This window comes from Triticum dicoccoides, chromosome 1A, assembly GCF_002162155.2.
Source record: "Triticum dicoccoides isolate Atlit2015 ecotype Zavitan chromosome 1A, WEW_v2.0, whole genome shotgun sequence".
NCBI classification, from domain to species: domain Eukaryota; kingdom Viridiplantae; phylum Streptophyta; class Magnoliopsida; order Poales; family Poaceae; genus Triticum; species Triticum dicoccoides.
Genome location: NC_041380.1, coordinates 579239799 through 579253078, shown reverse-complemented (window position 1 = coordinate 579253078; position 13280 = coordinate 579239799). Strand labels below are relative to the sequence as shown.

The following is a 13280-nucleotide window of genomic DNA, read 5'->3' as shown; positions in this document are numbered from 1 at the left end:
ATTTTCGTCTTTTATGTAAAAGAGTACTCCTTCTTTTCAAAATATAAGTCGTGTTTGATTTTGCACGGTCTTTGATGCATGTCTAGCAGGCTGGTGGCCCTTCTTTGTCCACCCCCCTCCCCCCTCCTACTCCTAAGAGTATCACCCAACCCAGTATGTCTTTTATTTTCGTCTTTTATGTAAAAGAGTACTCCCTCTTTTCAAAATATAAGTCGTGTTTGATTTTGCACGGTCTTTGATGCATGTCTTTGATCAATAATATATGCCAAAATACATGAATTAAACATGTATCAATGGTATCATCCTATTTGTCTCACAAAAGAATTTTATTTCATATGTCTTTATGATAGTTTTGTAGGCATACGGTAAGTGAAAATCATAGTCAAAGTTGTGCGATGACAAAAAAAACAATGCACACCTTGTATTTTGGGAAGGAAATACACTATATACCTCATGTAACCCCGTATGCCCTTATGTAAGAATGTGTGTCTGAATGTAGCACAGTATGTCCCTCATGTAACTCTAAACTCAGTATGCCGACGAGAGAAGGACTGCTAGCTCTAACCTGGTCTCTGACAGCCCAGGTTCGGAGCATGGACTTTGGCATGTTGGCATGTCGGCGGCTAACTCTAACCGAGGGCTGGAGTTTGCCTCTCTGTGATGGAGTTTGCGCAGCCGCAGGGAAGAGGTGTTTGCCGGTCTGCATCGCTCCGCTCCACTTCGCTATTGCCTATTGGCCACCATTTCAGCCCAGACCAGTCGAGCACAAAACACAACCCTCACCATTTCACATCGACACTAAACCCTAAACCACTCTCCACTCATCCATGGAGGTCGGGGCAAGTGTTCGACCAATCCGACGCGTGGGCGAACGCGTTGGACAACTCATCATTTTTGTTCATTCGAATGCAACTGTGAACTTAAGATGCAAATCCATAACAGACATTCATCGGTACCTAGTACTTAAGATGCAAATCCATAACAGAGGTTCAACGGTACGTAGTACCCAAAGTATATACAAGTACACAACGGCAAACACAACGCTCATCATCGAAATTGGAAACCCATGTCATTTGTTAAATCAGGCGAAACCGCAACTACTCTCGTTCGCATGGTCTCCACACCGTACCAGTAGGTTCATCCATCAGGGAGATGCCTTTGCTGGCAAGGTCCTTCCTGATCTGGTCCGACACGTCAAACTGCTTGTTGTTCCTTGCCGCGACTCTCTGCTCAATCTGCTCGCGCAACGACTCATCGGTCAGCCCTGCCCGCGTCAACGCTTTTACCTTCAGATGCTCCAGTTCCTGTTGGGTTGAAGTTTGTTCATTCAAATGCAACTATGAACTTAAGATGCAAATCCATGACAGAGATTCAACGGTATGTAGTACTTAAGATGCAAATCCATAACAGAGATTCAACGGTACGTAGTACTTAAGATGCAAATCCATAACAGTGATTCAACGGTACGTAGTACTCAAGTATATACAAGTAGACAAAGACAAACACAGTTCTCATCATCTCTACACTGAAATTGGAAACCCAAGTCATTTGCTAAACCAGGCGAAACCGCAACTACTCTCGTTCGCATGGTCTCCAAACCGTACCAGTAGGCTCATCCATCAGGGCGATGCCTTTGCTGGCAAGGTCCTTCCTGATATGATCCGAAACGTCAAACTGCTTGTTGTTCCTTGCCGCGACTCTCCGTTCAATCTGCTCGCGCAGCGACTCATCGGTCAGCCCGGCCCGCATCAATGTTTTTTCCTTCAGATGCTCCAGCTCTTGTTGGATTGAAATTTGTTCATCTTTGTGTTGCACTCATTATCATAAGAGGAAAAGGAAGTGTTGTATAGATAGATAGTGTGTGGCCTTAGTAGTAAGTACCTCTGCCAAAGGTGATTGTGGCATCAGGCCGAGGATGGACAGTTTGCTTTTAATCTCGGCACTCAACGCAGCCAGAGCTTGAATGTGGTCTTCTGGTTGTCTCTGTGGCTTCTGCTATGTTAAACATTGTAAGTATATACGGTGGAGTATATAAACCGTATATGTGCTGTAATTGTGCGTGCGTGTTATGTATTCTGTTGGGACTCTGAGATATGATCTTATCAGGTTGTTAGCTAACTTGTAGATCAATCCGAGCCCAACTAACCTTGTATCTATCCTGGCTTCGGCCCTATATTAACACGTACGCGTCCCTGCAACACGCATACGCTTAACCCTAGTTTTCACATGGTATACAGAGCCATCCTTTTCCATCACATCTAGATGTCGAGCTCCTCCTCAGCTGTCGCCATGGCCACCCCCTCCATCGCCTCCCTTGGTCATACCATCACCGAGAAATTGACCCCGGGAGAACTTCCTGGTGTGGAAGGCACAGGTCTTGCCACACATCAAGGGGGCGGGGCTGATGGACTATCTGGACGGCTCGATCAAGGAGCCAGCCGCCGTGCTCTACACCGACAAGGACGTCGCCGGCAAGAAGGAGACCACGTCCTCGCCAAATCCTGAGCATGCTGTGTGGGTTACTCAAGACCAGCAAATCCTCACGTTTTTGATCTCATCTCTCTCCCGTGAGGTCTTACTGCAGGTCAGCTCCCACACCACCGCCGCATCGATCTGGAACGCCCTGCTGCAAAGCTTCTCGTCGCAGTCAAGGGCTAGGGTTATCCAGTTCCGCTCGGCCATCGAGCACACCCGCAAACGGGACATGTCTGCCGCGGCCTACTACACCAAGATGGTGAGCATTGCCGACGAGCTGGCAGCTGCAGGCAAGCCCCTAGATGAAGATGACATTGTCGATCACATCCTGCAAGGCCTCCTCCACGACCCCGACTACAGCGGCTTTGTTTCGGCCATCTCCACCCGCACCGCCACCGAGCAGCCGATCGGCCTCAGCGAGCTCTTCTCCCTGCTGTTGTCGGCTAAAGCTCGCATCGCTTCCCAAAACACCGCTCTCCACTCCGCAAATCTGGCGGCAAGGGGTGGAGGCCACGGCAACTCAAGGGGCGGCGGCAACAGTGGAGGTGGCTCTCGCGGCTTCATCAACAACAACGCGGGCGCCCACTACCCTGACAACCACGGTGATGGCGGCTTTGGAGGTGGTCCTCGGTAAGGAGGTGGTGACCGCGGTGACCGCGAGTGCGAGAAGTGCCAGATTTGCAAGCTTGAAGGGCATGGTGCATGGCGCTGCAAGAAGCGCTACGATCGCAACTTCAACACATCGTCCTCACCCCCGCAGGAGGTGGTGGTGGCGGAGGACGTGGTGGTGGTAGACACCGCCCGGCCAACGCTGCCCACGCCTATGGAGTTGATACCAATTGGTATCTTGATACTGGTGCAACTGATCACGTGACGGGAGAACTGGAAAAGCTTGCGGTCCACGATTGCTACACCGGCACGGAGCAAATTCACACTGCGAGTGGTCAAGGTATGGACATTGCCCACATTGGTCATTCAGTTCTTACTACCCCTCACGGCTCCTTGCATCTTAATAATATCATCCATGCTCCTCAAGCCGATCAAAGCCTTCTTTCTACCTATAAACTTATCAAAGATAACAATGCTTTCTTGGAAGTTTACTCCGAAATCTTTTTTTGTTAAGGATCGGGCCACTCGGAGAACCGTGCTTCAAAACAGGACTAGGGGTCGCCTGTTTCCTGTCTCTGGCCACCATGATGCCCCTCCTCGACAAGCTCTCAGTGTGGTCAAGCCATCCACCTCAAGATGGCACAAACGCCTAGGGCATCCTGCTTTTCCAGTGGTCCAGAAAATTCTTCGAGATTTTAGTCTTCCAATATCAAATAAGCAAGATCACATTCATGTGTGTGATTCGTGTCAGATGGCCAAGAGCCATCAACTTCCATATTCTCACTCTACTAGTGAATCAAAGGCTCCTTTAGAGCTAGTTTTTTTTCCAGATGTTTGGGGTCCTGGACCCGTTTTTGTTGGCAGACAAAAATATTATGTCACTTTCATTGATGATTTTAGTAAGTTCAGTTGGATCTATTTGCTTAAGAATAAATCTGATGTGTTTGCAAAGTTTAATCTCTTTCAGCAACATGTTGAACGTCTTTTTGATCGCAAAATTCTTGCCATGCAAACGGACTGGGGAGGTGAATACCAAAAACTTCATTCGTTTTTTGAGCGCATAGGTATCACTCACCATGTCTCCTGTCCACATGCTCATCAGCAAAACGGATCCGCTGAACGTAAACACCGCCATATCATGGAGGTTGGTCTCTCCCTTCTTGCTCAAGCTTATATGCCTCTCAAATTTTGGGACGAGGCGTTTCTCATGGCGCTGTACCTCATAAATCGTGTTCCTAGTAAAGTCATCAATAATCAGACTCCTCTTGAGCGTCTTTTTGGCACTAAACCAAACTACACTTTTCTCCGCATATTTGGTTGTGCCGTCTGGCCCAACCTTCATCCATTCAATAAACATAAGCTTGAGTTCCGCTCGAAACAGTGTGTGTTTCTTGGGTATAGTAGTCTTCACAAAGGCTACAAGTGTTTGGATGTTGCCACGGGTCGCATCTATGTCTCCCGTGATGTGGTTTTCGATGAGCAAATTTTTCCCTTTGCAAAACTCCACCCTAACACCGGCGCTCAACTTCGTAAAGAACTTGTTCTTCTTCCCTCTCATCTTCTGCCATCACCCAACTTTGTTCTCGGGGGTGTAGAAGATGCTGATGATCATGTGTCAATGCCCCATAACTCCTTTGATCAAAACTCTGATGAAAGTGTGCAGGAAAACAGTGCAAACATGGAAGAAAATCCCCATGATTTTATGCAGGCCACGGAGTCCTCCTTTTCAGCCGTAGAAGATCCGCCTGCTGATCCCGGAGCAGATCAGGGCGGGATCCTCTCGGGATCTGCTGATGCAGGCACGTCAGGAGGATCTCCTATGGGATCTGCGCCGCTGTCTGTCGCGGGACCAGGTGGGTCCCCCCTGCATGGCGTCGGCCAGTCACGAGCCGCGCCTGCGAACCCGCGGCGCGCGCCTGTTGCGGGACCAGGTAGGTCCCTCCTGCATGGCGTTGGTCGGCCACGGGCCGCGCCTGTGACGGGACCAGGCGGGTCCCCATCCGGTCGGTCTTCCTCGGGAACGAGCGCGCCCACTAGATTGGGCAATTCCGCCTCGTCGTTGCCTGACGCGTCGCTGGTAGCGACAAGTGGCAGTTCCGGAGCGGCTGGCGCGCGCGTCGAGGCTGATTGCGCTAAGCCAACACAGGAGCTCCACCAGGAGTTCTCGGGTGGATTTTCTGCGGATTCTGGATCTGCTGTGTCTGCTTCTTCTAATCGCCTCCAACAACATGTCTCACGTCCAGCTCCGCCTCCTCCTCCGCAGTCTCATACCAGGTCACAGAGTGGTATTATCAGGCCTAAGATTTATAACGATGGTTGTGTCTGTTGGGGTTCTTTTTGTGCCACAGGTGAACCGCAAAATTTGGGAGAAGCCCTTGGAGAACGTCGGTGGAAGGAGGCCATGGATGAGGAATATGATGCTCTTATGAGGAACAAAACATGGCGTTTGGTGCCTCCAGTCAAGGGAGGAATGTTATTGACTGCAAGTGGGTCTACAAAGTCAAGCAGAAATCTGACGGTACTGTTGATAGGTATAAGGCACGCTTGGTTGCAAAAGGGTTTAAGCAAAGGTATGGAATTGACTACGAGGACACGTTCAGTCCTGTAGTCAAAGCAGCCACTATCAGATTAATTCTCTCAATTGCAGTGTCTAGAAATTGGTGCATTCGACAACTAGATGTAAAGAACGCGTTCTTGCACGGTGTTCTGGAAGAGGAAGTGTTCATGAAACAACCTCCTGGGTATGAAAGCTTAAAGTTTCCATGTCACGTTTCCAAACTTGATAAGGCACTGTATGGATTAAAACATGCACCTAGAGCTTGGTATTCTCGACTGTCGTCAAAGTTATAGTCTCTAGGGTTCTCTCCTTCAAAGGGGGGCACCTCACTATTCTTTTATCATCGACATAGGATTACTATTTTTATGCTCATTTATGTTGATGATATTGTGGTTACAAGTTCTTCACCTAGTGCTGTTGAAGCCCTTCTTAAGGACTTGGGCAAGGAGTTTGCACTTAAGGACCTTGGAAGTCTTCACTTCTTCCTTGGAATCGAGGTAAAACCTGTTAAAGAAGGGATTGTGCTGTCACAAGGAAAGTATGTACAAGAAATACTTCAGAAAGTAGGCATGAAGGGTTGCAAGCCTTCATCCACGCCTCTGTCTACTTCTGAAAAACTGTCCCCTGTATGATGGAGAAGCACTTGGAGCAGAGGATGTAACCATGTATAGGAGCATTGTAGGAGCACTTCAATACTTGACTTTGACTAGGCTAGATATTTCTTATTCAGTAAACAAAGTTTGTCAGTTCTTACATGCTCCTTACAAGGTTGGAAAAAGCGGTAGGCGTAAGCGAGGCGGTTGGTCTTCGCCTAGTGCCTAGGCGGTGCCTAAGCGCGCTAGGCGCAGCCTAGGCAGTAATATAGTTTTTACTCGTAGTGAATTTGTGATTATTATATGGGTGCTTATATTAGTTTAGGGCATATAAATAAGTTAATTACCATCTACTGCCATTGCATATAACCCATTTGGCACATCAGTGCAATATGTGGCATGATTTCTTGCTTGGGTAGGCAATTCCTTACTTGTTCTGCCTAGACCTTCATTTATGCCCTAGGCGAGGCGTTTGGCCATTGCCTAGCGCCTAGGCGTGCCTAAGCACCTCCTAGGCACTCCCTTTTCCAACAGAGTGCTCCTACTAGTGTGCATTGGACAACAGTTAAGAGGATACTTCAATATCTTCAAGGAACCAACGATCATGGTCTTAAACTTGGTAAGTCAGATTCAATGCTAGTAAGTGCTTTCTCAGATGCAGATTGGGCAGGCTGTCCTGATGACAGAAGATCAACAGGAGGCTTTGCGGTATTTCTTGGAGGTAATTTGGTATCTTGGTGTGCTCGCAAGCAACCCACTGTTTCCAGATCAAGCACAGAGGCTGAGTATAAGGCTCTAGCCAATGCCACTGCAGAGATTATTTGGGTTCAGAATCTGCTGACAGAATTGAGTGTTTATCATCCAAAAGCTGCATCACTTTGGTGTGATAATCTTGGTGCCACATATTTGTCTGCTAATCCTTATTTTCATGCCAGGACTAAACACATTGAAATAGATTATCATTTTGTTCGCGAAAGGGTGGCAGATAAGTTGTTGAATATTAGGTTCATACCTACTGGAGATCAAGTTGTAGATGGATTCACTAAGCCTCTTACTCTTAAGCAGCTTGAGGCCTTTAGACGCAATCTCAACTTGGATAGTTGTGATTGAGGGGGAGTGTTAAACATTGTAAGTATATACGGTGGAGTATACAAACCATATATGTGCTGTAATTGTGCGTGCGTGTTGTGTATTCTGTTGGGACTCTGAGATATGATCTTATCAGGTTGTTAGCTACCTTGTAGATCAATCCGAGCCAAACTAACCTTCTATCTATCCTGGCTTCGGCCCTATATTAACACGTACGCGTCCCTGCAACACGCATACGCTTAACCCTAGTTTTCACATGCTGCTGCTGCTGCTTCTTCTAGTGTTGCTCCTTCTTTTGTTGTTCCAGTTTTTGCTGCAACTTCTGAAAATGGAAAATGTGTTTGTTGAATCAACTACTATGAACTAGAAATGGATTTACCCCAGGATTCAGAGCATCCATACCTTGACCAATGACCACAATAAAAAAAACATCTACGTACCTTCAAATCATTCAAATTGCTGTCTATTGCCTTAAGCAGCTCCATGAAGCCATCCAGAACATTTGTAGTTCGAAGATCGTCTGACATAGATTCCAAAAAAGCTTTATGGTGGCCGTCAACCAATTTTTGCTCCTCAGCCGGGACCGGGACAGATATATTCTCTTCATGATACAGAGACGTCATTTCATCGCAGTCATGTAAGGTCTGCATGAGATTAATATCAAGTGAGATATTATTACTACAGAAGATAGCCAAAGACCACAAGGTCAGGTTCAGAATTCCAATGACGAGGCAAAAAGTATGTTAAATGGTGGTTAAATTTTGATTTGAAACCAAATCATGATAAAATATCAAAGTTCAAGCAAATCACCTTATAAATGTAGTATACACGATCAGATGCAATCTCTAGTGCTTCATCAGAGTAATTCATGTCAGACTTATAATGTGCGCGTACCAAGAAAAATCTTAAAGCCATAGGATGGTACTGAGTCATAATCTGAAAAGAAGAGAAACGTTACACATGTTAGGAAACACCATACGAGTTCAAATGAGAAATATTAAAAGAAATCAGACATCGTCCCCTTACGCTTCTGATCGTGACGAAGTTATTAGCTGATTTCGACATTTTCTCGCCGCAATTGTTAATAAAACCATTATGCATCCAGCAGTTGACCTCACTTTCTGGATAAGCCGCTCGGCTTTGTGCAAGCTCATTCTCATGATGAGGAAATATCAGATCTTTCCCTCCACCATGGATATCAAATACATGTCCTAAATAGCGAGCACTCATTGCGCTGCATTCAATATGCCATCCTGGTCTTCCATCACCCCAAGGGCTCTCCCATGAAGGCTCACCCTCCTTAGCAGCCTGGACACGGTAATAAGGATAAGAATGAAGTAGCGATGCGCAAGAGTAAACTGTTCACGGCGATGCATCAAACTTGCCTTCCATAATGCAAAGTCTGCATCGTTCTGCTTTTTTGGATCAACATCAACCCGCGAACCAGCAAGATTATCATCTTGCTTCCTACCAGATAAACTGAGATATTCAGAAAATCTATTGATTGAAAAGTAGACGCTGCCGTCTACAGCATAGCCTTTGTCATTCTTGATTATCTGTTCACATGCACAAAGTGGGAAAGAGTTTTACCAAGTGAATAGTGTGAGAGATAAAATACAATTATCATATACAACACACATGATTGACTGTGTTTGTTATGCTTTAATCTGAATGGTGACAAACAAATGCATCGGTGTTAAAAAAATTAAGGAGCAACAAGAAGCTGGAAAAATATCACGACAACTCTGGGTTGGTATTGCCGTTGGATGTGATTTTGAACAGTAACAGGGAAATCGAAAATACCTCGGTGATTAAATCCACAATATCTTCGATATGTTTCTTTACACGAGGCTCGACAGTGGGGGGCATGCACTGCAGCTCAGTCATGTGAGTATGAAACTCATTAATAAACCGAGTGCACAAACTGGATATATCTTCACCATTCTGTTTCGCCCGTTCGATAATCTGCAAAACCATAGCAAGTATAAATGAAGAAGTGTTCAGAAGAGCAGTTCAGTTTGAGAAACAAATAATGAAATCACATGTATGCAATAAAAGTGCATCGTGCCAGGAAGATGAACAGAGTGAGGTGTTGATCTAAAGTGGAAACATAAAATGGCAGTAACACAGCAGCCCAACTCTGCAACATAAATCATGCGCCCATGGCTGCAAGGTAGCTCATAGTTAAGGGTACATCTTATCTAACTATGTTCAAATTAATGACAAATTAAATTGGAATTATTTTGTAGTTCAGAACCAAGTTCCTGTGTGGCATGCATCAATGGAATTTGAAAATCAAAACTAAAGTACCAATCAGAGTGTCACTGTGTTTGCTTAAAATCATCACATTTTGGATGCAAGTCTAATATGAGACTTTTAGCTGATCCAACGAGTGGGACAACAAACTTCTTTTGGCAGTCAATGTGGCTCTCTCAATACAAGAGAAGAAGAAAAAAAGGCAGTTCTTTTGTTTAAAAAAAGCAACAGATAGTAAGAACCTATACAAATATTTGTTTATAGCGAGCCATGCAACATAAGTATATAAACCAATCATCCTCCCTCAACTAGTAAGTGTACATTCTACATGGAACATTACCTTATCATCAACGTCGGTGAAGTTGCACACGTAATTAACTTCGTACCCCAAAAAGTTGAGATATCTACACTGGATCAAGAACCAATTAGAAAATGACTAAAATGTTAGGCACACACAACAAAATAGCAGTAGAAGCCACCTATTCATTTTCTTCAATTACCATATATATAGTCTTTTGCCAAATGTATAGTTATGGTTTGAAAATATCACTACTAGGGAAAACCCTAGCAGTAGCGCTGGTTTTGTGCTCACTAGTAGCGCGGGTAGGCGCGCTACTAATAAGGCGCTACAGTTATTGCTTAGCAGTAACGCGTGCCGCACGCGCTACTGCTAGGACAAATAGCTGCAGCGCTTGTTCACTCCCACGTTGCTGCTAATGTAACTACTGGCAGCGTGTTTTCTTTCCATCGCTACTAGTATTTTTTTATTTTTTTATTTTTAGTGTATTTATGCGCTATCGTACAAATATTGGTACAATACCAGTTATGAGGTTTACATCATTATGTCCATAACAGTGTGTCAAATGAAAGTAGATTAGGTTCAAGTGGAGGCAATATGTGGTGCATGTCAAAAGTATACTACTAATCCAAACTTGATCTAGTTTGGACTAGTAGTACTTTCGATGTGCATCACATGTTGCCTCCACTTGAATCTAATCCGCCAGCACAAGCTATTTAATCATCATCATAATCATTAGCACCAACAATATTTATTTAATCACCACTAACACTAGCTAATAATAATCATCAGTCATTACCACCAACACTAGCTATTTTATCATCATAGTAATAGTGTAGCACATTATCATCCTCAAACTCATTTCTAGCTAATCACTCCTGCTGCTCTCTCTTAGGTAAAACAACATAAAACATATGTAGCTCTCCTTCTTGATCAAGTTGGAGCATGCAGATGAACCTGTCTCCTAATTTTGGATAGCACATCTGTTTGCTGCCCCCTAGTACTTGTCTGCGCTCCCCCATCACATATCTGGTCCAGTCTTGCACTATTAAGCATTCATCGCTGATCTTGAATGCACTAAAGTAACATGTAGGATATCTTGGCCGTAAGCTAATAATACTCATGGTACCTTTAGTCTCGATCCCATAAGACACAACATTCATCAGGAGTCCCTGTTGAAGAACATCGTATGGTCACATACTTAGCAATGAAGTTTAGCTTCACAAATAATGTATGGAAAAGATGCACCGAGGACAAATAGTAAAAATCTTACCATCCTTTCTAAATAGATGTGACCGTAGTTCATGACGAACACTATTGGTCGCACGTTTTCAGTACTAAGATTTTTAAGTCTAGGAAGGAAATTTGTCTTGACGGTATCAAGATCCTCAAGCCATGAAACATAATGACTTAGCTCCTCGCAGTTTAGTTCAGCCCCGGGACAGTAGTAGGTCTTGTCTACCAAGCGCTGGACATGTTTGCTTGCACCGAAATAAGCTGACAATACAAATTAGTTGTCAACTATTTTTGAATAAACAATATCAAAGACATAAATATGGTTGAGAAACTTACATTTTGGTGTAACTGGAGGCGTCTGCACATCGACCCAGATGTCGGTATTACCTTCAATATCATCTTCCCGACGAATATCAAAGGTGATAACCATATCAGGCTGAAATGCATAAGTCTTGCATAGTGCTCGCCATGTTTTGCATCCAAAATAGGTGTAGTCGTCTGAATTGTATAATTTTGCGTGGAAAATATAACCATGCTCGGTCTTCAAATAAACTTTCTTTACCTCCATAGTATGACTGAAATCTATCTTATCCAATACAAAAAATCTTGCATGGCAGGAGATACGCTAGTAGAATAGTAAAAAAATAATAAGTTGAAGCAAATGAAGCAGATGTCATGCTTAATTACGAAAAAAGACTTGTCGTTGTGACTTACTGTATCCACTTCGAAGTTCTCGTCCAGCTTGATGCTGAAGCGCCTATCATCATCTAGGAAGATTCTGTCGCACAGGCCGCGGTCATCTTCGCAGTATTTGCAAATACCGAAATCCTTTTTGTCGTCAGACTTTTTCTATGTTCATAGTTAAAACATTAATTGAAAATCGATAGAAGACAACTACCAGGATACTCAACACACAAATCCGGGGCACTCGATATTTTCTACATATTCTGGCAAAAGTCATGCCAAAATTCACGGGAAAATTCGGCATGACCTTTGCTAAAATAGGATATATCGAGCGCCTGAAATTTGCCAGAACGGAAATGAATCAACACTCCGGCAGAACATAGACCACTCGGAGGTGTAACCTGCAAACATGACCGGCCACTTGGATATTGAGCAACACAAGATATACATTTCAAAATATCTTATAAGACTCAAATTAGCATGCATTCAGTAAGCAAAAGTAAATCATCTCATGCGTCCGTACATCATCGAATATTATCACTAATACATCCCGAATAGTGTCATACATATAACATCACTAGTACAACTAAAACCCTAGCACACGACGGGTATCGGCGCGGGCGGTGGACACCCACAGAGAAGGAACCATCACGGGATCATAGCTCCAGTGAGATCCCTGGAGAACCTGCCAGGTATTGGAGAACCTGTGCTCCAACGCAAACAAGTAGCGACGGACGTGCGCGTCCTCCTCACTGACACGGTGACGCACCACCTTCGCGGAGTCCTCGAGACTCTGGACCGTCACTGGCCCACGCGACCGCCACCAAAGAAGATTCGGGTCAACGACAGGCTGGCTCCTCACCAACCTGCGCCCCCCGGTAGGTAGCGCCTCCCAGTACCACCCGGCGAAGCCCAGTCCCGGACATGGCCCATCTGGTCAAGCAGGTGTCGTCCTCCGCCCACTCGACGACGAGGATGCGGGATAAGCATCGTCCACGTCGATGCGGGAAAATTGCTTTAACTAAAAAAATAGCAACAAGTTCTTACTAACTAGTTCTATTAATTCAACTAGTTCTTACTAAAAATAAACTTACTATAAATAAAAATATTCTAGTACCTAATTAGTACCTAGTTCTTACTAACTAATTAGTACCTAAGAACTACTGCCCTAATTACCATCTAATTTGATGAACCTATAGGGGTGGAAAGTGGTAGCGGATATTCCAATTATCCAACTATAAAGTGAAATAAGTGGTTAAATTTTACTCGTTTTATGATTCATCTTCGAAATTTGATTCGTTTCCACCCTTACATGAACCCTAACTCATTTGAGCGGCATCCGCATCCGATTCGTTTCCACCCTAACTAATTTGATGGAGGTAGAAACCCTAGGCAGAGGTAGGGGAGAGGGAGGAGCAGGCGTGCTCACCTCGGGTGCCTGCGACGAGGGAGGGGCAGGCGGCGTCGAGGTCGTGGTCGGGGC

At 44.7% G+C, this 13280-nt stretch overlaps 1 pseudogene; it reads right to left on the bottom strand.

Annotated features, from left to right (window-relative positions):
* Positions 1-1097: 1097 nt before the first annotated feature.
* The window catches only part of LOC119341192, a 15518-nt pseudogene continuing 3335 nt past the window's right edge, over positions 1098-13280 (bottom strand).